The sequence below is a fragment of the Balaenoptera borealis genome (assembly GCF_965194805.1).
Source record: "Balaenoptera borealis genome assembly, chromosome: 12".
In the NCBI taxonomy this organism is placed as follows: domain Eukaryota; kingdom Metazoa; phylum Chordata; class Mammalia; order Artiodactyla; family Balaenopteridae; genus Balaenoptera; species Balaenoptera borealis.
The window spans coordinates 56,682,857-56,710,269 of record NC_138869.1 but is presented as its reverse complement, the minus strand read 5'-3'; the positions used below and the strand labels follow the sequence as shown (position 1 = coordinate 56,710,269).

The window sequence follows — 27,413 nt, the reverse complement described above, 5'->3', positions numbered from 1 at the left end:
GAAAAAGGTGTATGGCTACATTTTTGGAGACCTGTGTATTCAATCAAGGCCCAGATGAAAGCTTAATGAAGGAACTATTTACAAAGGTGTGACTGATCCGAAGAGATGCGGCTAGCAACAGCAGGAAGATTTAGGGCTGAAGGGGAAAAAGGAAGGGATGTTTGCTAGAATCCAGAGAGCTGCAGCTATAGGAAAAGTGCTGATCAGCAAGATCTGTGGCTTTGAGTAAAGGAACACAGCACTAACCGCTCTTTCTGCCCTGTGGTATCCTGCCAGTGTCTCACATTTGCAACCCTACCAGAAGCCAGAGGGCAAAAAACTCAAGCAAAGCAATCTATGCAGGCTTACCTACCTGAGCACAAAGAAGGATAGAGAAGGGTGCAGAGTGGATCTGGAGGGGCAAACAGAGGATATCGAGCTCACCTTGTCTGTTTGAAATTGCATGTAGTCTATACTCAGTGATAGTTTGGCTGGGTATAGAATTCTTAGGTGGCAAATTATCTTCCCTTAGGTTTTTCAAGGCCTTGACCCCTTGTCTGCTAGATTTTAGTGTTGTCCCTGAGAAATCCAAAGTCATTCTGACTCCTAATCCTTTGTTACGTGTTCTTTTTTTTTTCCCTTACTTGGAGACTTTTAGAACTTCCACAGATTTCCACTAACACATATACCCCCTTCCAGTGCCTGCACTGTCATAATAATTATCCTGCCAGTTATCATAGACAAATAATCCATACCCTTACACTAAAGCAATCTCGCCACTTGTGCACTAGATTTCATTTCCTCTCCTCCACTCAAGGACATTGCTCCAACAATTCTCCCCCCTCTTTCTCTATATAATCATTTATTGATTTCAACTGGATCATTTTCTCTTAACCCTGCTCCTTCACCAGCTGCTATATTTCTTTCCTCCCTTTTACAGCAAAACTCTTTAAAATATTTGTCTTTATATGCTGTCTTCGATTCCTCTTCCCCGTTGCTCTTAGAACCCACTTCAATCAGACTTTTACCCCATGACTCCACAGAAACTGCTCTTATTCTTCTTATCAATGATCTCCTTGTTGCTAAATCCAATGGTAAATTCGCCTTCCTCGTCTTTCTTGACCTTTCAGCAGCATATGATACAGCTGATCACCCCTTCTAAATATCCTTCTGCACATAGCTTCCGGGTCACAATGTTCTCCTGGGTTTATTTTCTGCCTCACTAGCTCAGTCTCCTCCACCATTTCCTCATTTTCCTGACCACTTAATGTTACAGGACTCCTAGGCTCAGCCTTTGTTCCTCTTATCTATACTCACTCCTTTGGTGATCTCATGCAGTCTTGTTGCTTTAAATTCCATCTGTATGATAAAAACGCCCAGGTTTCTCTCTCCAGCCCAGAGCTCCATCTAGAACTCCAGGTTAATACATCCAACTGCTTTTTTTTTTTTTTTTTTTAATTTTTGGCTGCGTTGGGTCTTCGTTGCTGTACACGGGCTTTCTCTAGTTACTCTTCGTTGAGCAGGGGCCACTCTTTGTTGTGCCGCATGGGCTTCTCATTGTGGTGGCTTCTCTTGTTGCGAAGCACAGGCTCTAGGTGTGCAGGCTTCAGTAGTTGTGGCACGCGGGCTCAGTAGTTGTGGCGCATGGGCTTAGTTGCTCTGCGGCATGTGGGATCTTCCCAGACCGGGGATCAAACCCATGTCCCCTGCACTGGCAGGCGGATTCTTAACCACTGAGCCACCAGGGAAGTCCCCAACTGCTTCTTCCACGTCTCCACTTGGATGTCTAACAGCACGTTTCAAACTCAACATGCTCCACATTGAGCTGCTGACCTCTCCCCTCAAATCCCGCTTCACCCATCACCTTCCCCACTAGGTAGCGGCTCCTTGTTGCCTGAGCTATTCTTGACTCCTCCATTCCTTTCACACTCCACAATTGAATCCATTAGGAATCCTGGAGTCTCTACCTTCAAAATATACCCACAATCCAACTTCTTATCACTCATTCTCTGATACCACTTTGAGCTATCATCTCTTGCCTGAATTGCTGTAAAAGGCTCTTCAACATGGTAGCTGGAGAGATCCTTTAAAAAGGAGTTCCTTGGTGGACCAAAAGGGAGTTCACTGGTGGTCCAGTGTTTAGGACTTGGTGCTTTCACTGCCGAGGCCTGGGTTCAATCCCTGGTTGGAGATCTAAGATCCCGTAAGCCAGCGTCACCCCCCAACACCAGGAAAAAAAATCAGATCATGTTACTCCTCTATTCAAAACCCCACAGTCGCTCCTCATTTCAATCAGAGTAAATACCAAAGTCCTTACAATGACCTAGAAGGCTCTACAGAATCTGGCCCCCACTGCCTCTCTGGACTTTCTGCTCCACTGTGTCCCTCCGTTGCTCCCATCCAGCCACACTGGCTCCACTGCTGTTCCTTAAACATATTGTGTATCCTTTTGATTTAGCTGTTCCCTCTGCCATGAAGGAGATAAGGAGCTGCCCAAACCAATATCTTCCCCCAGATAGCTACTTGGCTAACTCCCTCTCCTCCAATGTCTTTGCTCAGTTCTCAGCCTCTCAATGAGGTCTACCCTGACCACCTCATTCAATGCTGCAACTTAAATCTTCACCCCTGCAATTCCAGGTTCTTCTTACCTTGCTTGCCTTTTTGTTTTCCATAACACTGACTACCTTCTAACATAGTATAAAATGTACTGATTATTACCTCCTAACGTAGTACAGTCATCCCTCGATATCTGCAGGGGATTGGTTCAGGACCCACCCACAGATACCAAAATCCATGGATGCTCAACTATATATAATGGGGTAGTATTTGCATTTAACCTATGCACATCCTCTCATATACTTTAAATCATCTCTAGATTTCTTATAATACCTAATACAATGTAAATGCTGAGAAAATAGTTGTAAATACAATGTAAATGCTATATAAATAGTTGCCTGCACATGGCAAATTCAAGTTTTGCTTTTTGGAACTTTCTGGAATTTTTTTCAAATATTTTAAATATGAGGCTGGTTGAATCTGTGGGCATGGAACCTGCAGATACAGAGGGCTGACTGTAGAATTTACTTATTTATTGGAACTTAAGCTATTGAGAGCTTCACTAATGTACCCCAAGCACTTTGTGCCTAGAACATAGGAGACGTTCAGTGAAGATTTGTTGAAGATATGGATAAAGGAACAGATTTACTGCTTGTCACCAGGTTTCTAAAATTTCAGGATGAAGATGATGACGATGTGTGTGTGTGTTTCAAGAAAAGGGGATACAAAAAAATTCTTCAACACTGGAAAGCAGGAGCTCTCTTTTACAATATTTTAACCACTTTTTGATATAAAAGTATTCCACATCCTCTTGCTACTTTAACAGGTTGCCTGAATACTGATTTACCTATTCTTGAAGGCTCTGGGCCTCTTTAGGTTTCTCAATAATATTCAATAGTATCCTGCTGTTGTATGGGCAAGTCTTAGATCCTGCTGGGATACTCCAGGGTGTACCCCAGATATCCTTTTTGGTTTCGTTTCTAATTCAGCTGAGCCCAGGCGCCTGGAAGTGGGAAATGGAACACTAGTCAGAGAAGGGACAGCTCCTCTCTCCAGCTTTCCGTCTCTCGGGAGCTACGTCTCTCCTCCCTCTCTGTCAACCATCATCCTCTGCTTACTCAACAGTTTCCTCAAGGTCACAGTTAGGTATTTCTGTATCTCAAGAAAAGCAATCAGGGCTTCCCTGGTGGCGCAGTGGTTAAGAATCTGCCTGCCAATGCAAGGGACACGGGTTTGAGCCCTGGCCCGGGAAGATCCCACATGCTGCGTTGCAGCTAAGCCCGTGCGCCACAACTACTGAGCCTGAGCTCTAGAGCCTGCAAGCCACAACTACTGAGCCCACGTGCCACAACTACTGAAGCCTGCGCTCCTAGAGCCCGAGTTCCGCAACAAGAGAAGCCATGACAATGAGAAGCCCGCGCACCGCAACAAAGAGTAGCCCCCGCTCACCACAACTAGAGAAAGCCCACGAGCAGCAACAAAGACCCAACACAGCCAAAAATAAATAAATAAATAAATTTATTAAAAAAAAGAAAGAAAAGCAATCATTTGTCATGCACAAGAGCTCTGCAGAAAACTGCTTAGGGAGGGGAACCTTCTGGAGGGCTGAGGTGGGGGATGCAGGCCACTTCCTCTTTCTGCCAGGGATGCCTCCCTCTGAGTTTGAGAACTGAGACAAAGCAGCCACCCCTCAAGCTGCTTCCTGTTGTACCAGCTTCCACAGGCCGCCTCTGGCAGATTTTCAAACAAGACTTGCTTCACCCACTGCGCCAAATGCTGGCAATCACAGTTGATACAAATGCCAGCTGAAAAGCCAAAACCAAAAGAAAAAAGAAACAAGCAAGGCGATGAGTGGCCCCTTAAAATTTGACTTTATGAACAACTTGTCATAAAGTGTCAACAAAAGTGTCAGAACGAACTTCAGAGGTTAAAGAGTGCCCTCCCTTACATGATGTATGAATTTTTTTTTTTGGTAACATCCCTGACATTTGAGACAAAATGGTAATGCTAGAATTGGCAGAGTCCTTGCTTACAAGTAAGTAAAAGTCCTTTCTTACTCTCCAGCAGGAGATCCAGGGATCCAATTAGAGGGAAAAGAGACAACGAATCTTGGTTTTTTTTGCTTTCCTTTGAGTCATTTTTATCTCACTCTAAGTACCTCCTTAGAATGAATACAATGATGGGTATTTAATTCACTTTTCAGTCACCAGTCCCTCTAAATTACAGATCTAACCTCTCTCCTACCACTCACCTAGGATTTTTATCAGGTGAGCCCTGGCAGAACTTCATACCTTAGACAAAGAAAGAGGTGGGGAAATACCTGACAGGAGAAGATGGAAATAGACATTTTTAGGGGCTTTTTTTCCCCCCCTTCATAGGAAACAGCAGAAGAGAATCTCCTCTATTTCTGGGTCTAAAATGAAATCCGTGCCCCTTCTTTTTAAAAAATAAGTGCTTGTGTATGCATTTGTGTGTGTTTGTGTACAAGCATACTTGAGGATTACAGTTCACAAAGAAAAAATGTTTCATTTGCTTATAAATGTATCACTGAAAAATAATATGCCCTGAATAGTTTTTAAAATTCCAGAATAAGACAATAATTAGAATTGTCTTTTCATTTTGGACTGAGCTCCTCACCACAATATCCACGTTCATTCCTGGAAAATGGGTGATGAATGAAAGGGTAACAACCTGTAAATCAATCCACATTCACATGGAGTAGATGCTCTGTGAGACACAGGGAAAACAAAGAGACTTATCTTTTAGGCTAGAAGAATGTTTCTTCATCTAAACATTTTAATTATTTATACATTTTTAATACAGAACAATTAGGATTTTTAGAATGCTTAGTTGTCATTGTTGTTTTAATCTGTTCTTTCCCACTAAAAAGAAGAAAGAAAAAGGTTCACTGATTAATATATTGTTAGCTGGATAGTTCTTACATATGTTTTTGGAGGATCTCATTTCCTTGTAATCAGATACTCTGAAGTTCAAGTCCATTACCTTTTCAAAAGAATAGTGATTTTAATGCCGCTTACTTCTTAGATTTCCAGAATTACACTCTGCCAGCCTCTTTACTTCCTAAAGGAGAAGGTATCTAGTAACTGACTTTATAGATTGAGATCTGCCAACACTAGATCATCAAGGTCATTAAGTTTTTCTGCTCTGGGGGCTCTACATGAGGCAAAAAATATGAAATTCCATGGCATTTTTAGAAATGCACTGTCTTTTGGAGCTGCAGGTGATTTCATGTTCATAACAATTTAGTCTACTTTAGTCTAGAGCTAATTATGGTTTCTTATTGTTTTACTAAAAGTAAGCCTAGAATATAACCTATTATATTCTGTACCAACAAAAACATTACATATGTTTCTTTTTTCCCCACATGGGAAAGAGGATGAATGAGTTGCCCAGTGGGAAGTTTCTTATAAGCAAAATGAATCAGTTATTTTACACCATGTAAGATTAAAGAGTTGTTTATTCGAAGGTGTTTAAGGAGATTCTAATGATCTTCAACTTTTTACTATTAGAAAACAGAAAGTTAGCGTTGCCAAGTACTGTAAAGGTGAAATCGGGAAGCAGAATGTCCTATCCGATTCTTCCTCAGAAAATCTCAGGATTGTGTTGAAGAATCAACCTCACCTTTTATTTCAGTTCATTGGTAAATGATGATAGGTAACCTAATAGAATTTTCACCCTAGTACATACATATTTTTTAATACACCGGCTCTAGCCTAAGGATTATATTGCCATGTGACCTCATGGTTTAAAATCTTGCTTTTAAATAGCAGCAATATTATATTGAGTCTGACATTTTAGACTCTGTCCACACCATCAAACCTAAGTATTGGATTAAACAATGTTAATGATAAATCAAGTGGTAAAACAGCTGATTTGCAGGGACTTCCCTGGTGGCACAGTGGTTAAGAATCTGCCTGCTAATGCAGGGGACACGGGTTTGATCCCTGGTCCAGGAAGATTCCACATGCTGCGGAGCTACTGAGCCCACACTCAGCAACTACTGAAGCCCTCTAGCTCTAGGGCCCATGTGCTGCAACTACTGAGCCCGCATGCTGCAACTACTGAAGCCCGCATGCCTAGAGCCCGTGCTCCACAACAAGAGAGAAGCCACCACAATGAGAAGCCCGCGCACCACGACAAAGAGTAGTCCCCCCTCGCCACAACTAGGGAAAGCCCGCGCAGCAATGAAGACCCAATGCAGCGAAAAAAAAAAGAAAGAAAGAAAGAAAAAGATAGCTGATTTGCGTCATTTAGATGAAATAAAGTGTTTGGATTCAGCATTTGCAGTGAGGTGCATGGGGTCATGGGTACAGCCCAGACTCCAGAATCAGACCAATTTGAGTTCAAATCTAGACTCTGCCACTTACTATGTGACCTTGGAGTTGTTTAAACTGTAAAGCCTGTTTCCTCACCTCTGATAGAGTTGTGAGGTAAACAAATGGAATCTGACATATAGTGAGGACTCAGCAGAAATACTTACTGTTATTCTTATTTGAAATAAATTTATTAGGTGTTTTGTAGAGCAGAGTTTCTCAATGTTGAAATGGTTTAAATGTGCACACGAATTCCTTAGAACCTTGTTAAAATGCAGATTCTGATTTAGTAGGACTGGGATGGGGCCTGAGAGTGCATCTCTAACAAGCTTCCAAGTGGGTATCTATACTGCTGGACCACAAAGCAAGGATATACAGCAGAAAGAACTCAGGCTTTGGATTTATCCACCTGCAGACTGGGATCCTGGCTGCAAACATGTTAGCAGTATGACCTGGGCAAGGTCAAGCTTTCTCATCTCTAAGATGGAGATAATAATATGTATTTCTAATTAAATCAATCTTCTTTAAATAAAAAATAGTGAACTCAAACAATACCTGACATATTGTAAGTACTTAACAAATCTGAGTTCAGTTTTTCTATAAGAAATGCTTTACTGGTCCATCCAGTATGGGAGACTTATGGTAGTTTTGAGACTATAGTAGTTTTCCTTCGTGGAAAAGCTGAAAATTCCAATCTTTGAAAATTTCTTAGAATTCGATCATTATGAAATCCACTTCAACGTTGATTTTAAAGTTTGTCATTGCATGGCAAGCAAATGTTGTGGGAACAGATTGGGAAAATGCCCCAGGCAAGTGGTGGTGCCTAAAGTCAGAGTGGGTAGAATTTCTACAAGTAACTGAGATAACTGAGGAAAGAAGCTAGCTTGTGAAGCATTTTATTTTACTGACAGTATTTTTACCTTCTATAGTATGGAAAATGTCAAACATATATCACAGTAGAGAGGAGGTATAATGAACCCATCACGCAGCTTCAGTAGTTACCAGCACATGGCCAGTCTTATTTTAGTTTGACCCTCACCCTCTTCTTCCATCTCTGAATTATGTTAAATCAAATCCAAGACATAGTATTATTTCACCCATAAATATTTCAATACATATTTTTAAAAACCAAGGACTCTTTTTCTTTAAAAACATAACCATTATTGGGGACTTCCCTGACCATCCAGTGGTTAAGACTCCACGCTTCCAAGTGCAGGGGGCGCGGGTTCGATCCCTGGTCAGGGAACTAAGATCTGGCATGCTGCACGGCACGGCCAAAAAAACAAACAAAAACCATAACCATTATACCGTTATAATAATCATTTCAAACATACTGCAACTATTGAATTTATAGCATATATTTAAATTACCATCCAATTTTTACTATAGTTAATGAGATGCATGTATACATGTTAAAGTAGAATTCAAAATAGCCCCACACTTAAGAACAAAGTAAATAATGCTTGTTTCCTAAACATTGCTGTTGTCAAAGAGGGCAGGGCAGTCATTGTCTTACCTGCAGGACTGACATCCTCAACATCCTTCCCCTCACTGCTGCTTCTTAAGTGATCTGCCAAGTCTAGGTGTTGATTTCCTCTCCACATTGTCCTCTGTATTCTGAGCCTTCCCTGTTTGATTCTCTCCAGCTGACAGAAAAGAGACTGCTTTTAACTTTTGCCAGGAGCAGGCCCTTCCAGGCAAGCTGATCTGAGTTCGAAGCTCACACGAAGAGAGTAGGGTTCTAGGATCTCATAAAATGTTAGACCTGGATGGGACTTCTTAGTTCAGCCACTAGATCTGAAAACTGAGGTGCAGGATTGTTAAGTGACTTGCCCTGTTTCAGGATTACCTAAAAACCTCTCAAAATAAGGGCAAGTTATTGCACATCTGATCTGATCTTTCCATAATGGTAAAATTTCAATCAAGGAGTTTGATCTCTTATTTTACAACATTTGGTTAGTCTCTCTAGCTTCCTGCTAAGGACCAAATTTTCGTTTTCCTTTTTTTGTCTTGGACATTTAGAAATATACATGATTAGAGCAAAATAAAGTCATTAAAGAAGATGAAAGGTTTTTCAGCGTTATCGCATTGAAATCCTTTTTTGAACCCATATAAAATTTCCATTTCAATTTCTAATTATAAAATATTTCAAACATATAAATACCAAAAAGTAATATATATCTATTGTTATATTAATATGCATTAATAATATGCACATTATATGAAAGTAACATAATATCACCATAGAACGTCTTTCCCTCTTATAATTTTTTTTATCGAATATATTTGACATATAACACTGTATAACAGTCCTCTTAGAATACAATCCTCTTAGGTATACAATCCTCTTAGAATTTTTTAAAGGAAATTTTCCAATCCTTTCTTTCTTAGAGGTAGCCTCATCTTGAAAATAGGTGAATTTGGGGACTTCCCTGGCAGTCCAGTGGTTGAGACTTCTCCTTCCAATGCAGAGTGCGGGTTTGATCCCTGGTCGGGGAGCCAAGATCCCACATGCCTTGTGGCCAAAAAACCAAAACATAAAAAACAGAAGCAATATTGTAACAAATTCAATAAAGACTTAGGGCTTCCCTGGTGGCGCAGTAGTTAAGAATCCGCCTGCCAATGCAGGGGTACACAGGTTCGTGCCCCGGTCCGGGAAGACCCCATTTGCCGCGGAGCGGCTAGGCCCGTGAGCCACAACTACTGAGCCTGCGCGTCTGGAGCCTTTGCTCCGCAACGGGAGAGGCCGCGACAGTGAGAGGCCCGCGCACCGCGATGAAGAGTGGCCCCCAGCTCGCCACAACTAGAGAAAGCCCTCGCACAGAAACGAAGACCCAACACAGCCAAAAATAAATAAATAAATTTATTTATTTATTTAAATAAATAAATTAATTAAAGACTTAAAACAAAAGGTCCACATCAAAAAAAATCTTAAAAAAATAAATAGGTGAATTTCATTCTCATGCAGATGTATATTTGGATATTCAATTGTAGGTTTTAAATTTTTACATAAATTTTATTTTATTTTAATAAATTTATTTATTTTATTTATTTTTGGCTGCATTGGGTCTTCATTGCTGCATGAGGGCTTTCTCTAGTTGCGGTGACCTGGGGTGGGTGGGCTACTCTTCCTTGCGGTCGGTGCACGGGCTTCTCCTTGCGGTGGCTTCTCTTGCTGTGGAGCACGGGATCCAGGCACGCAGGCTTCAGTAGTTGTGGCTCACTGGCTCTAGAGCTCAGGCTCAGTAGTTGCGGTGCACGGGCTTAGTTGCTCCGCGGCATGTGGGATCTTCCCGCACCAGGGATTGAACCCGTGTCCCCTGCACTGGCAGGCGGATTCTTAACCACTGTGCCACCAGGTAAGTCCCTACAGGAATTTTATACTATGTGTTTATACATTTTACAAATTGCTTAACAACTGTGCCACCAGGTAAATTCTTAACAACTGTGCCACCAGGTAAGTCCCTACAGGAATTTTATACTATGTGTTTATACATTTTACAAATTGCTTTTTTCACTCAATATTATATTTTCAAGATTGAGCCATGTAGATATATAGGAGGGTCTTGGATCATTCATTTTAGTTGCTATACAGAATTCTGCTGTATGAATAATCCAGTTTATTTAATCCACTCTCCCTCAAAGGAAGAGTTAAATTGTTCTATTAGATATCTTCTGTTAGACTTATCACTAGGTACCCTATAGTTCTGGTAAATAGGCTAAATGGCATTGATTCATTTGTTATTTATTAATGGAATAATAATAAATTAAGGTTATGTAATTGTTGGTTTCTGGTATATCAGCATGCTATTGCTGTTTGTATATTGATCCTTTATCCACCAATTTTGCTGAACTGTTTTATTCATTTCGAGTAGATTTCCTTGTGGGGGAATGGTATCATAGCCCACCACTTTCCTTAGTACTTCTTACTGTAACAAGATAGAGAAATTTGGATTTATCAGAGTTTTAGGGGAAAGGGTAGCTGAAAGCTAGAGAAACAGATGGCTTGGTGGGCCTGGTCCTCTTGAGAGAAGCAGCCAAAGCTTGGGGACTGCCCACCCAAGGCTCTGTGTACAGAGGGTGTCGTGGTTTTGGAAAGGGGGGGGGTGACCTGAGGCGCTGGATGGGGCCTCGCGAGATGGCAGAGACTGTGTGATCTGCGATGTGATCCCCTCCTCTGTGTCTTAACATGTTTTCAGTAAAAATAGAAAACAATCGTATGCTTAGTCTCATTGATATTCTTGCAGGAACCACCGAGGAGATGGAGTTTTGTATCCAGACACGATGCAGGAACAATAGAACCGAAGCTGCCAGGATCCAGACAAGCATGAGGAGGTAGAGTCTGAAATCCTGGGGAGGCACCTGGTAGGAGGGACCCCCTCCGCGACACTCAGGTGTGCACTGACAGTCATGTGATTTGCATGTGGAGAACGCACTGTCCAAAGAGAAGAGTCACTTCCTTTTTTTTGCCAAAATTTCTTCTTTCAAAGTCTGAGTTTGCTAATTCTTTGGCCCTCTTGAAATTAGAGTGTGATCCGAGGGGCATGGGAAAAAATATCTCCTTCAAGTTATCTCCTTAGTGGCATGTCACAGGGCGAAATTCCATCATTAGATTCATTTCTTCAGGGCGCCCTCTACACACGTAATGAGTTATGGCCTTAAGGTTTTGGGGGGTTTATTCGGCCCCGCAGCACGCGGTTCCCCAACCAGGGATTGAACCCGCGCTGCCTGCACTGCCAGAGTGGAGTCTTGACCACTGGACCACCAGGGAAGTCCCTGACCTTATGGTATCTGAGGAAATAATAAACCAATACTGGATAACTAATTAATGTTAACGTAGATTAGCTGATTCATTTAACCCACCACTAAAAAGGAAAAGACGGGGCTTCCCTGGTGGCGCAGTGATTAGGAATCCGCCTGCCAATGCAGGGGACACGGGTTCGTGCCCCGGTCCGGGAAGATCCCACATGCCGCGGAGCAGCTAGGCCCGTGAGCCGCAACTACTGAGCCTGCGCGTCTGGAGCCTGTGCTCCACAACGGGAGAGGCCACGACAGTGAGAGGCCCGCGCACCGCGATGAAGAGTGGCCCCTGCTCGCCGCAACTGGAGAAAGCCCTCGCACAGAAACGAAGACCCAACACAGCCAAAAATAAATAAATAAATTTATAAAAAAAAAAAAAAAAAAAAGGAAAAGACAACGGCAAAGAGCTTGGAGTGGAGGGTCAACTTACCCGGCTTGAATCCTCAGTTCTCCACTTACTAACCCTGTGCTATTTGGAGCCATTACTTAATTTCTGTTGCCTTAGTTCTTCATCTACAGAATGGAAATTAATAAATAGTACTTACCACATAGATGGCTGTGAAAATTAAATGAGTTAAACTTTGTCAAGCACTTAGAACATTCCCTACCTCGTAGAAAGCACTATTTATTATTAGCTTTAATTATTATCATCATCATTGGAGAGGAAGTAAAACTCTGAGGAATGGCCCAAAGGACAGCTCATTTTGAGGAAATAAGGAGATGGGGAAAATCTACCCACAGTGTATGACTGAAACCAAACAATCGGGGGCAACGGAGGGAGGGGACATCGAGAGTAAGAATGGAGGCTTTAAAGAAGAGGGACCAGATAGAAATGGTTTCTCTTTTGAAGTTTCACACAGAACAATGTCTAGATGCCTGGTCCTTGCATTTAGGGAATTATAAACGTTTTTCACCAGATATACCGGGTGGTCAGCTTTTGCTGCAATAATGCTGCATAAAAGGGCACCCCGCAACTCAGCAGCATACCACACTAAGCATGTATTATGGCTGTGGGTCTGCAGGTCAGCTGGAATTGGTTCCAGCCTGTGGGTCTGCTCCACAGGGCTCCTTCTGTGGTCCAGGATGAGGGCTAGTGGCTACCCGGGTCACGTTCTTCTCCTGGTGGAGGTCAGAATCTTCCAGAGGCCCAGGTGCAGAGCTCACAAACACACACACAGAATTGACAGTGTGTCGGCTCTGCCCACATTCCATTGGCCAAAACAAACCACATGGCCAAGCCCAGCATCCATGGGATGTGGAGGTACTGTTTTCCCATGCAGGTGGGTCAGAGAAGGAAGGAATATATCCTGAACAAAATTCTCACTTTTCACACCTTCTGTCTAAGATTTTATAGTTTTGTGTTTTTTTTAACTTATTTATTTATTTATTTATTGTCTGCGTTGGGTCTTCGTTGCTACGCACGGGCTTTCTCTAGTTGCGGCGAGCAGGGGCTACTCTTCGTTGTGGTGCACGGGCTTCTCATTGCGGTGGCTTCTCTTGTTGTGGAGCACAGGCTCTACGCGCGCGGGCTTCAGTAGCTGTGGCTCAAAGGCTCTAGAGCGCAGGCTCAGCAGTTGTGGCGCACGGGCTTAGTTGCTCCGCGGCATGTGGGATCTTCCTGGACCGGGGCTCGAACCCATGTCCCCTGCATTGGCAGGTGGATTCTTAACCACTGTGCCACCAGGGAAGTCCAAGATTTTATAGTTTTGATTGTGTCTCCTCTCAGCCTTTATTTTCTTAGACTGAAGAAATTCAGTCTCTTTCTTCTCTCCTAATTTGATTTCATTTTTTGGTCTCCTCACCTTGTTAGATGTGACCCATTTTGTTGGCCTTCTCAATTATATCCCTTCTCGATTATATGTACACATTGAACAACTGAGTGTCAGGGTAAAGTTGGAAACCCAACGTCCTTTTCTGGGATCAAGATGAATAAACAGAGTGAAAGGAAACTAACATTTTTGGAATCAACTGCATGCCAGGCACCAAGCTAGATATTCTTCATTCCATGTTAGGGATTCTTCATACACTGTCTCTTTCAATCCTCACAGATCAAACACCTGTAGGGGTGGGGCAGGCACATGAGTGAAGTGAGTGGGATGTTCTCAACCTTGAGTGAGGATGAGAATCAGCTGGAGAGCCTGTTCAGACATGGAGTGCTGAGCCCCATCCCAGAGTTTCTGATTCAGGAGGTGGGAGTGGGGCTACGTAAGAATTTGCATTTATAGTGAGTTCCCACATAATGCCGTTGCTTCTGGTCTGGAGGACACACATTAAGAACCGCTGGACTAGAATTGGGTCCTGGCTCCTAGAAGCAGCCCAGACAACAAATTGACAGCTTTGGGAGGGTCACTTGGCCTCTAAGTTTCCATTGCCTCATCAGTACAATAAGCATTTTGGATGAATTCTACCATTTTATGAGCCAATGATTAAGAATTATCTTTAGAAAAACAACAGCAAACATTAAAATAACTGGGGCAGGGAATTCCCTGGTGGTCCAGTGGTTAGGACTTGGCTCTCTCACTGCCAAGGGCCCGGTTTCAATCCCTGGTCCGGGAACTAAGATCCCATAAGCCGTGCAACACAGACAAAAAATAATAATAATAATAAAATACCTGGGACAGGTGGCCGGGGCAGCGGGGCGGGGGGGCACTTACTGACTGGGAAGGAGCATAAGGAAGACTTCTGGGATGCTGGAAATGTTCTAGGTCTTGATCTGGATGTTAGTCATGTGTGTGTACCTAGGTAAAAATTCCTTAAGCTGTACATTTAAGACTAATGTACATCATACACTTTAATATATGCATATTAACCTTAATAAAAAGGTCAAGAATATGATTCTTGCCAAAAAAAATTTTAATGCTTTTACACAAATTCTAATTTTTATTTTTAGTGGGATCCAGCTAATGTACTTTCTTTTTATTACCTTGCATAAATAATATCCACCAACATAACAAAAAGTGATGGAAAATAAAGTTTCAACATCCACACATCTGTGCAGTTAGGGGATATTAAAGTTGCTGCCAGCATGAAGCTGGCTCCTCATTCTGTTCGCCTGGAGAGACCAAGGCAGAAAGGAATCTGGGGGTACTGCTGAGACTGAGGTGGAGATGGGAGAACACATTCTTCGGTGTTTCGTAAATTCAGACTGGCCATCACAGGGACCTTTGGTTCCCAAGTGACCACCATGAGTATCATCTAAGTGATCCACTTTATCTGAGCATGAAAGATTTTACCTGTTTCCCAACTAAAGGCGAGACAGACATCAGAGGTACAATTCATTTGCATTGACTCAATTAAATGCATTTGACCAAAAAAACAAAACACAGAAAAGAACAAAAATATTCGATCATGCAGCTAATTATGTCTGATATTCAGGACGTATGCTCTGGAATTCTGAAATGAGAGGGAAGTGGGAGATAGAATTCACTGATCTCTGAGTCAGGCAAGTGAGCCCTCGGCTCTCAGTCGGGTACTGGAGCAAATGTGCACATCTCTTCCCAACTCTGTGTTCAGTGACATCATGTTGGTAGCCTGAAATTGGCTATGGTGGGAGTATTCACCCCATAGATGTCACAAATGCTACAAATCAGGATGCTTTGTTTCAGAGAGCCAGCTAACTGGCACATCACTGCTCACCTGCCTCTTGTAGGGGGCTGTCTGGCCACACTGAATGTGCTTCTAGTAAAGGTATGGTTTTTTTCATACAACATGAAGCCTAACTGCAAGTCAGCTACTTCATCTGGTGCTCAGTGGAAGAAACAGCTCCTGCATTGCAAAAAAAGCTGGCTGCTTGGGGCTTACATATAAAACTGGTTTTGTGTCTACAGCCCTGTAGAGTAATACTTACGTCTAAACCTATGTAGTGATTGATTTCAGGCTTTTTTCAAATATTAATTCAGGGTAGTTCAAAGGTAATCATGTGCTGATTTAAGACAGTAGCTTCTAGGTGGACTCATTCCTGTACTAATATGCGGGTCCTAGAGCAGCCAGTGATTCATTTTGGTGTTAATCAGTGGAAGTGTGGGCCAGATCTAACTAGCAACCAGTGTTGCATCTTGATACATAAACCAAGGATACTTTATTTTTGTCAAGACATTACTGTGATAACATGATCTGCTCAGAACTTACTGAGAATCATGGTGATGTTTTAGGAGAAGTGTTCACTCTGCCAGAGGTAAGGGGTTTGGGGGTTTAGTCTAGGACTTGTATCTAACTAACTGAGATCTTGGATTAAATTGTTTCACTTCTTTGGGCTTTGGAGACTTTATCTGAGGGATGGGGGTACGTAATAGTGGATAACCTCATGTCCTTTCTACCTCTGAAAGAAAGGAAAACTTTAAACCAGCTTGCAGCCTGTGTGTAACCTGCAGCTGTAAAAAGACAGTTGCACTAAGAGTCCATCGACAGATGAATGGATAAAGAAGCTGTGGCACATATATACAATGGAATATTACTCAGCAATAAAAAGAAACGAAATTGCGTTATTTGTAGTGAGGTGGATGGACCTAGAGTCTGTCATACAGAGTGAAGTAAGTCAGAAAGAGAAAAACAAATACTGTATGCTAACACATATATATGGAATCTAAAAAAAAAAAAAAGGTTATGAAGAACCTAGGGGCAGGACAGGAATAAAGACGCAGATGTAGAGAATGGACTTGAGGACATGGGGAGGGGGAAGGGTAAACCGGGACGAAGTGAGAGAGTGGCATGGACTAATATATACTACCAAATGTAAAATAGATAGCTAGTGGGAAGCAGCCGCATAGCACAGGGAAATCAGCTCAGTGCTTTGTGACCACCTAGAGGGGTGGGATAGGGAGGGTGGGAGGGAGATGCAAGAGGGAGAAGATATGGGGATATATGTATATGTATAGCTGATTCACTTTGTTATAAAGCAGAAACTAACACACCATTGTAAAGCAATTATACTCCAATAAAGATGTTTTTAAAAATAATAATAATAAATAAAAACATAAAAAAGACAGTTGCACACATAAATATGCAAAGGCTATATGATGTGATGGAAGAAGATGCTATGTGCCACTTCCCCAGTATATCCTCTCTGGCCCCATTAAGTGAGTCCCTGCAAAGGATTAGAGCAGTGTGGCACTGTGGCCAGGAGCCTGGTGAAATTACTACTACATTCTGGCTGTGTGACTTTGGGCACATTACTTAACCTCTCTGAATCTTAGTTCCCTTATCTATAAGTTGATGGGTTGAATACCTACTCACAGGGCTGTAGAGGATTAAATAAAACTAAGTATGTGAAGGGGCTTTGTAAGGTAGAAAGCATACAACAAATATTATTATTAGTAACTGTAGTTTGGAAAATAATTTAAGATGTCAGAATTACAGTGAAATTCTCCATGCTTAATAATAAGAATAGAACAATAGTCTTCAAAAGAGATGTTCTGTCTAGAATATTGATGTGTTTATAAAGACCAATTAACTCTTCATAACTCAGAAAATAGTTTATAAATAAGTTGATTAGAGATTGAACAATGGATTATTCTGTCTGGAATTATTAGGCTTTTTATTTCTCCTTCTTCTTGCTAATAGTATGTACTAAGATTAGAAGAAAATGAAAAAAAAAAAAAAAAAAAGAAGAAACTGAAAGGCAAGAGAGAGGGGTGCTGCCTGGAAAGGGACCAGCTGGCCACCTGGTGGTCCTCCCGGCTGGCACCCTTATTGCCCTTCCCCCAACACTTAGTCACCAGGTCATTTCTCAGGGACAGATTCACATTACCAGAGTTCAGAGAGACTGATGCATAAACCAGAATCTCAATCTCATTAATGTACAAAGAGAGATTTAACTGCTAAGGGGCTGAATATTTGCTCTTTTTTTTGCCAATAAGTTCTAGACACTTACCCAAATAACAACTACATATAAAAGAAAACCCAAAATTACAGTGGCTTAAACAAGATACAAGTTTCCCATAAAAGAAGTCTGGACATAAACAACATATGATATAATATATGATACTATATCAGCATATCCAGACTGATACAGTAATTTCACTGTGTCTTCTGGGACATAAGCTTTCATCTTTCTATTCTGCCATTCTCAGCCTGTGACTTCTATTCTCAAGGTCACCTCATGTCCCAAGATGACTTCTAAAGGCCAGCCGTGATGTCCATATCACAGGCAGCATTTAGGAGGAAAGAAGAAAGAAGGCTATACCACCTGGTTTTCAGAGACTTTCCATTAGTCCCATAAACACTTCCACCTATATGTCATTGGTGAGAATCTCACAGCCTCATCTAGCTGCAAGGGTACTTGGGAAATGTGGTCATTTAGGCAGGCATATTTCTTGCCCAAATAAAATTGAAGTCTGTTATTAAGAAGGCAAGGAGGGGCTTCCCTGGTGGCGCAGTGGTTAAGAATCCGCCTGCCAATGCAGGAGTCACGGGTTCCAGCCCTGGTCCGGGAAGATCCCACATGCTGCGGAGCAACTAAGCCCATGCGTCACAACTACTGAGCCTGCGCTCTAGAGCCTTTGAGCCACAGTTACCGAAGCCGGCGTGCCTAGAGCCTGTGCTCCGCAACAAGAGAAGCCACCGCAATGAGAAGCCCACGCACTGCAACAAAGAGCAGGCCCTGCTCGCCGCAACTAGAGAAAGCCCGCGCACAGCAACGAAGACCCAACGCAGCCAAAAATAAATAAATAAATTTTAAAATAAAATAAATAAATAAAAGAAGGCAAGGAGGGGACTTCCCTGGTGGTCCAGTGGCTCAGACTCTGCACTCCCAATGCAGGGGGCCTGGGTTCGATCCCTGGTCAGGGAACTAGATCCCACACGCCGCAACTAAGAGCCTGCATGCCACAACTAAAGATTCTCCATGCCACAATGAAGATCCCATATGCCACAACTAAGACCCGATGCAGGCAAATAAATAAATATTAAAAAAAAAAAAAGAAGGCAAGGAAAAGGATGTTGGGTTGGGCATTTCTGCTGCTGCAGTCAAATTATAATCATTAGGTGGCTGAATGAATGAGCAAAGAGAGCTAGATTTATGATTCATGATTTAAGGTGCTAACATTTAAGGCTGAGCTTCCAAACTTCAGTATGCATTTGAATCACCAGCGATCTTGTTAAAATGAAGATTCTTATTCAGAATATCAGAGGTAAGGATGGAAATTCTGCATTTCCAACAAGCTCCCAGATGATGTGGGTGTGTGGACCACACTTTGAGTAGAAGGGTCTAAAGCATCATTCTTAACATTATTGGTGTTTTCTCCAACAATTGGAGGAAAACAGCTGATGCAGCTGGAGGAGTACACGGGAACCCAAAGGCTAGGGGTGCTTTGGTGTCTGAATTTGGAGTGAGCAGAAACTGGCTATAGTGGAACGCAGAGTTTGCTTCAACTGAACCTAATACAGCAACTTTTCCCTTAGAGCATCTGCCCTGTCTGCTGACAGACTGAAATTCCTTACAGGAGAAAGCTGAGAAAGAGGGAGGACAGGGAGTAGTTCGGGGAAAGCGGGTGCCCTGGATGTCACGGTCTTGACTCAGAATTCTTGTCTATTGTCCTGCCTAAGAGAACAGACCTTGGCTATACTGAGGCAGGAGTTTAATTTGGCACTGCCTTGGGAAGTGTCTATGGAAGCCCCTTGGGTAGGGTCAAGACCATCAAAAGGCCTATGGCCCCAAGATATCCACCTTCTACCACCCATGGGTAAAACCAAAATTACAGCATCACACATCTCTTGCTTTGCTTTGCTCCCACCTTGCCTGCAGACTTCCCTGGATCACAGAGAGCTTTTGTTGTATGTGAGGGCCCATATGTCCATCCACTGCCCATCATTACTAGTTAAGTCATTGCAACAGAGCCAGAAAATGAGAGAGACCTGGGATATATTTTAAACTCCTGGGAAGATTTTTTAGTGAAGAAAAGTCAAAAGAGAATTGTGGGGGCTTCCCTGGTGGTGCAGTGGTTAAGAATCTGCCTGCCAATGCAGGGGACACGGGTTCGAGCCCTGGTCTGGGAAGATCCCACATGCCGCAGAGCAACTAAGCCCGTGCGCCACAACTACTGAGCCTGAGCTCTAGAACCTGTGAGCCACAACTACTGAGCCTGCATGCCACAACTACTGAGCCTGCGCTCTAGAACCTGTGAGCCACAACTACTGAGCAAGCACGCCTAGAGCCCGTGCTCCGCAACAGAAGAAGCCACCACAATGAAGCCCGCGCACCGCAACGAAGAGCAGCCCCCGCTCGCCACAACTAGAGAAAGCCCGCACACAGCAATGAAGACCCAACACAGCCAAAAATAAAATAAAAATAAAAAATAAATTAACTAAAAGGAATATTACCTTTAAAAAAAAGAGAATTGTGGGAAAAAATATACTATATATCTCAAATATTTATTTATTTATTTTTATTTTTAATTTTAAAAAAGATTAAAAAAAAAAATTTTGGCCAGACCGCACGGCATGGGGGATCTTAGTTCCCCAACCAGGGATCGAACCTGTGCCCCCTGCACTGGAAGGGCAGAGTCTTAACTACTGGACCGCCAGGGAAGTCCCCTCAAATATTTATTTTTAATAAATTTATAATTTAACATATACACAAAATGCAATGATTGAACAAATATAAGGTCAAAGGACAAACTCTGAGGCCCTTTGTGACATTGAGGCCAAAGCCAGTGGCCCTGTCTGCTCCCTGTGATAAGCCTTGGGAAGCTTGGGGCCAGACGCCTGCTCCACCTCCCCATTCCCAGTGTGCTTAGGTGGGCTCAATGGCATGAGCTAACAATTGTTTATCCAGTGTTTACTCTTGTCTTCTTCCTCACTAACAAAACTACAATTTTGTTTTGGGGCAATGTGCCAGTTAAAATATGTCATCTCCCAGTCTCCCATACAGGTTAGGGCAGACCAGGTGACCCATTCTTAGCCAATGGGATTTGGTCAGCAGTCTATTGGATGGGGCTTCCACAAAATTATTATTTTAATGATAGAGAAGGAAAGACTCAGCTGACATACAGATTTTGTCCTTCTGGCTTCCTTCTTTGAATACAGATGTGATGCCTGAAGGTAGAGTAGTATTTTGTAGTCAAGAGAATGAAAGTCAAATGCTAAGGATGGAAGAGCAGAAAAGTGCAAGAGATCTGGCTTCCTAAGGGCATTGTGAATTTGCTATATTAGACTTGAACAACCTACCTCTGGACTTCTCGATATATGAGAAAAATAATTCTTTATTTGGGACTTAACTGTCACTTCCCAAGGAGGTGTTGGGCTGGTCTGGTGCTCCACTTATGATAAACACCAGTGACATCTGTATAATCTTCACTGAAAAAGCTCTCTGTGTAAATTGAGTTGTAATCAAGTGTGGCCTCAGTGGCTTCTTCCAGGAAGCTGGGAGTGTCTGACTCCACTGGAAAGCCTGTGCGTTCTCCAAGGACCTGTCAGGAGTGGAGTTTAGGTCAGTAGTGAATTCTAGACCAGTGGTCAGGTCCAGGGGTGGTGTGGGGAAAGTCACAGCCAGGGCGAATAAGGCAGAGAGGATCAGGGCTTTCCTGGGCGAGGTGCAGAGGGCGAGTGCGGGGTGCTCTCCAAGGTAAGCAGGAAGGCAGGCAGGCCCTGCGTGTGACCCCCTTTCTAATCCTCTCTTCGTTCTCCCCACTCTTCACCCCTTTCCTTCCCTCCTTGCATGGATTCTCACATGTCCTATTGCATTACCTTGAAAGCCCATCACAGAGCAATGATTTACTTTGCCAAGCGGAAGACAGTGCCAAGTCATTGCATAATCCCCTCCGATGTTCAGAGTTCCTGAGCAGCTGCTCTGGAGGTGGATGAAAATAACCCACCGTTTCAGTTTTTATAACGCATTCAGGAGTGAGAATGTTATTTTTAGGGCACGATCATTTCAAAGCTCTTGCTGGCCTGGGAGGAAATGTCTCCAGCGCTTTAGGGAAATGACGTAGGTTCTCTTTTCTCTTCCAGCCACTGTCCAGAATGAGTTCTTTCTTTGTAGTAACAGGAAACGATTCATTGCTCATATCCAACTGAGAGAGTTTCAAACCACTGGAATTTAGGGTACTTTCCTGCTTTATGGCCTATGCAGTAAGTGAACTTGATATCCCTAATTCCACCTTGGTTTGGGGAGGATAAAGGTGATGTCTTTTATTGCAAATGGCCCAGAGCGTTGTCAGGTATGCATGGAGTGAGGCAAGGATTTTGGTGCATGAGGTTTATTGAGGACCACAGTGAGGGAGAGGAGAAAGGAGGGTGGAGAAACAATGAAGCAGATGCTCATCAACAGGTCTCTGTCATGGCCCCTGTGGCTTCATCCTCTGAGGACTCTGAAGGTCCTGGAACATGCCTCAGAACCATCCCACTGAGGGCGGAGAGATGGAGTGTGTATACACCCACTCCCATCCCTCAGGGACTAAGGGCTGAGTGTGGGACATTAATTATGTGACGCCTCTGGTCTGCCCTGGAGTGGACTGAGCAGCCCCACTTCCCAGGGTCAGAGACTGTCTTGGACAGAGAGACTAGGAAGTTCTCCACGAAGCCGAAGGACATATGGGTGGGACACTGACAGCATCTGTGACAAGGGTCAGGGTCCGATTCGTAAATGAGCCATGTGACCCACATTTAAAATATACAGTGTGGGCATTTCCCTGGAGGTCCAGTGGTTGGGACTCCGTGCTTTCACTGCTGAGGGCCCAGGTTCGATCCCTGGCTGGTGAACTAAGACCCCACAAGCCTCTCAGCCAAATATATATACATACACACACACAGACACACAGACACACACACCCACACAGTATGGACTTCTGAACAACCATTTTTGCCTTGCAAGGTCTATTTGTTTTTTTTGTTTTTTTTTTTAATTTTTGGCTGCACTGGGTCTCCGTTGCTGCACGCGGGCTTTCTCTAGCTGTGGTGAGTGGGGGCTACTCTTCACTGCGGTGCGCGGGCTTCTCATTGCGATGGCTTCTCTTGTTGCGGAGCACGGGCTCTAGGCACGCGGACTTCAGTAGTTGTGGCATGTGGGCTCAGTAGTTATGGCTCACAGGCTCTAGAGCACAGGCTCAGTAGTTGTGGCGCACGGGCTTAGCTGCTCCGTGGCATGTGGGATTTTCCAGGACCAGGGATCAAACCCGTGTCCCCTGCATTGACAGGCAGATTCTTAACCACTGTGCCACCAGGGAAGCCCTGGTCTATTTGCTTTTAAGTAAAGAAGCAGAGAATCCAGCTGTAGGTATTGGCTGTGGAGCAAAAGCAAATTGGAATTGAAGCCTTTATCATCTGCAGTTCCCATCCCCCTTCTCCAGCTCCACCCAAAGTAAATGAGGTCACTCTCCCCCTGTAGAGTCAGCACAAGTCTGGGCAGAAGATGACGCCGTTGACTCTCAGCTGAAAACTGAGACAGCAGCATTTGCAAGAGCCAAGAAAGAACAGGGCTCAGACTCTATCATCTGTATCTAGAGAATGCAGGGAACAATGTTAAATACCTGTGATGGCCATGACGATGAAGCCCACCAAGTCAAAGACGTCCAGCGGATACTTGGTGCCTACACTAGAGCTCCTGCAGACAAATAAGAAGTCCCAAATATGTACTGTTTTAAATACTTTTGTTTTCTTTTTGTTCATAAAAATAATACATACTTCCGGTAATTTTACAAAACTTCGAAAATACAGAATAAGGTAAAGAAGGGAAAAAATGAACTATAATTCATGTTCTGATCTTGTATAAATACATAAACAAAATAGGTAAATCTATATATAAAGAAAATGCAGATCTTTTATAATATAATCATATATTAGAGCCAGTTGGGATCCTTTTACATACATGGTTCTATATCCTGTTTTTCATAAAGTATATCATGGGTTGTGTGAATCTGTATGCCGTTGACAAATTCACAGTGTCTCTGTCATCTGAATCCTATTCCATCACCTGGATATGCCATAAACCATCTGGCCATTCTTCTATGAATTTGTGGTGAACACTTTTGTGCTGACAATCTGACCTCTGGGTATTTTGTTGCGATGTACTCTCAGGTGTGGGATTACAGAGTCAAAGGGAATGAGGCCAAGAGTCTGGGGACCGAGTGAAGGGGCGGCCTCCACCCAGCAGTCCCTAGAGAGAATCTATGACAGAGATGACTCTCTTGGCTAAGGAGTTGCAGGCCAGGCAGGGTCCTCAAGTTTGAGGGAACCCTAGAGATAGCCTCCTCCCACACCCTCTTTGTTGTTTTTCAGATAGGAAACTGAGTCCCCAAGAGGTTAAGTCCCTTGCAATTTTGGGGCACTGTCTGCCACTTCTGGCATATGTGTAAGCCCTCAACAAGCCTCTCTGAGAGCAGCCCAGATGGACCAGACTTGGCCAGGCCATCAGGCTCCAGACTTGGGTTGTTTTTAGAAATTAAATTACATCATGACACAGAAGATGGAATGGCCAGGCAGCTGGCTGCCCAGCTAGAAGGAAGGCTATGTTCTTCTGGTGCTTGAGAGCCTGAAAGGGTACCTCCTTCCCCATCAGCTGACTACATATAATAGGATAAAATATCTCTTCCTTCATTTGGAAAAACCACGAGGCTTGGTGAAGTGCCTAGGAGCAAAAATAAATCAGAAGGAACACCATGCATTGGGTCAGAGTGAGTCAATGAAACCCACACTGGGAAAGGCAAAGACTTTCATGAAGGCAGCTCATTCTTTGCTTGTTTGTTGAATGAAGATTTGGACTCCAGGTATGGTGTGTATTGCAGACACTGTCAGAGTCCTGCTCCTATTCCCTCAGCACACACCGTTCCCAGATATAGCAACCACTTCCTACTACAAGCACCTGAGAAGTGTTACTTGAGGGCTTTCTCTGGCTGCAGGAGTCTTGCTCAGGGCCATCTGAACAGGGAGGCTAGAAGGGCAGGAAGCCATCTCCTGGAGCAACCATCAACCAACGACCAATGGGAGTTGGTGTTTAATAATCCCTGTTTCCTTGTCTTGTGGGTAGGACATCTTTGTTCTCTGCCATCTCACACAGGTCCCAGTGTGAGTGGGTCACAGACGCCTGGAGCAGTAACCTGCTCATTAACATACCCTGCATTGGTTGGTTTTCCTTCTGTCTTACTCTCCTACTCCCCTACCAGTTCTCCTGGCATCACCCCCAACTCAAATGCTTGTGTCCATGTCTCCTTCTAGGGGAACCCAACCTAAGAGAATGTAGCCCCTTGAGAATTAACTGTAGGAAACCTTGATATGAGAAACTTCGATCAGCGGAGTAGACACAAACTGATACAGATGTTAAAATTGGCAGACAAGGACATTAAAATCATTATTATAATTATGTTCTGTATTTTCAAAAAGTTAGAGCATAATAAGATGAGATATGGAAAATATTCTAAAGTCCAATGGAACTGCTAGAGATGAAATAGAGAGAGGCAAGCAACCAAGATAAACATCGACAGTAGATGAAGATCCCAGGCTGACAGGCAGAGGTCAAATTATAATAGCTAGGATTAGGTTCGGTTACATAAAACAGGGTAGGGGGTGGTAATTAGCAGTACCTTAAACAAGAGAGAAGCTTATTCCTCTCTCATGTAAAAGAAATCTGGAGGTAGGCACTGCATAACTAAAAGGGCAGCTGCACTCTGCCATCAGATTCAGTCTGGTCTTTCAACCCTACTATCCTTTGTGTATAGCTTTCATTCCCTCATGGCCCAAGGTGGCAACTAGAGCTCCAGCCATTACATCCACATTCTAGGCAACAGAAAGAAGGAAGAGCAGAAGAGCAAAAAGAGCCCTTCCTAGCAGGTCAATTCCATTTAAGCAGTCTGCCTGGAAACCTTGTAGAACTCTTCCACTTAGATCCCATTGCCTAGAACTTCATGTGGCAGCCTCAAGCTGCAAAGGAGCCCTAGAATTATACAGTCTTAGCTGCTAAAATCAGAGTGGTGCTATTAAGTAGGGAACAAAAGAATGGGCTGTTGGGTCAGATAACTACCCCTCTCTGCCTTACCAAGAAAGATCCAAGGCTTAGAGATGTTTGGTGCAGAGGGCTGCAAGGCGAAGGACAGAAAACAGGGGTTAGTTGAATGTTTGTTTTCAGAATAACTGAACCATTTAGATCTCCACTTTGCATCTACCTCGCACATGTGGAACACAGGCAATCCAAACAAAAAAAATATTAAAGCTCTGTATCAGTTATCACGGCTGTACAACAAACCACTCCAGATTTTAGTGGCATAATATAACATTCATTTATTATTTCTCACAATTTTATGGGTTGGCTGCGGTCAATTGGCAGCTCCACCAGGTCTGGGCAGTCTAAGATGGCCTGGGGCCTTGGTTCTGGCTGTCATTTGGCCCCCTCTCTGCATGGTTTCTCATCACTTCAGTAGTCTAGCTCATGCTTCCAAGAGAGAGAAGCTGGAGGCTGCAAGGTCTTTTGAGACTGAGGCCCCAGAACATGCATAGTGTTACTTCTGCTGCATTCAGTTAGCCAAAGCAAGTCACAAGGCCAGACCAGGTTTAACAGGTAAGAAATAGACTTCATCTTTTGATGGAGGAGCTGCAAAGCCATTGTTAAAGAGGCACGGACACAGGGAGGTTTGATTCATTGGGAACCATCCTGTTAACAATCTGGCAGAGACTCTAAAGAAACTGAATAAACTGCCTGGAGGGCTCCCAGAATGAAGCTGTCCCCATTCTGGAATCTTGAGATCTTATCATCTCAAGGCCTACTCCCTTCTTGTTCATTCTAGAGCAAAGTCTGCCAATAAATAAGCCCTGCCCACTTCACCTCTCAGCTGAGGACCAAAAGAAAGAGCATGACATATACACCAGCAGAAGGATTCAGTACCAAATACCTTGAAAAATCTATCCAGTCTCTTACTCTTGGGTATGTACAGTTAACAAAGGGCTACCAAAAACATTAAGAAAATTTGAAACATGAAAAAGAAAGACCAAGCCAAAGGTACAATTAACCCCAGAGGAAATGGAGATAAACTAGAGAACAGAAGGAAGCATAATTTTTTTAAAATTATTTATTTTTATTTATTTTGGCTGTGTTGGGTCTTCGTTGCGGTGTGCGGGCTTCTTATTGCGGTGGCTTCTCTTGTTGTGGAGCGCGGGCTCTAGAGCGCAGGCTCAGTAGTTGTGGTGCACGGGCTCAGTTGCTCCGTGGCGTGTGGGATCTTCCCAGACCAGGGCTCGAACCCGTGTCCCCTGCCTTGGCAGGCAGATTCTCAACCACTGCGCCACCAGGGAAGCCCAGGAAGCATAATTTAAAAACAAAAAAACTTAAGTGACTTCAAAGAGATTTGAGAAGTTATTATATTTATAAAACAAGAACAGAATACTGGGGGGGGAAAAAAAAACAGTCAACAGCACAAGAAAAATCTTTGGAAGTATAATGGCAGGTATAAAAAATTCAACAGAGAGTTTGAAAGAAAAGGAACTCTTCCAGGAAATGGAACAAAATCAAAGAAATGGAAAATAGAAGAGGTAATGAAGATAGAAGACCACCCTAGGAAGTTCAGCATCTAAATAGTAGGAAGTCAGTAAACAGAGAAAGTGGAAACCAAAGGAAGGAAATTATTAAAGAACTATGGAACAAAATTTCCTACAAAGATATATGCCCTTACTTTGAAAGAGCCTTCTGAGCTCCTGGTCTAATAAGTTGTTTTTTTTTTTTAAACCCAAGTCTAGGTACCAAAGGGAAACTTCAGAACATCATGGATTAAGAGAAGACCCTCAATCTTCCTAGGAAGGTAAGAAACAACAGATCACAAATAAAGG

At 43.1% G+C, this 27,413-nt stretch overlaps 1 pseudogene across 1 annotated transcript in view; it reads right to left on the bottom strand.

Moving 5' to 3' along the window:
- The window catches only part of LOC309608532 (small ribosomal subunit protein eS27 pseudogene), a 211,917-nt pseudogene that overhangs the window by 161,949 nt on the left and 22,555 nt on the right, over positions 1-27,413 (bottom strand). The gene's annotated exons all lie outside the window — the stretch shown is intronic.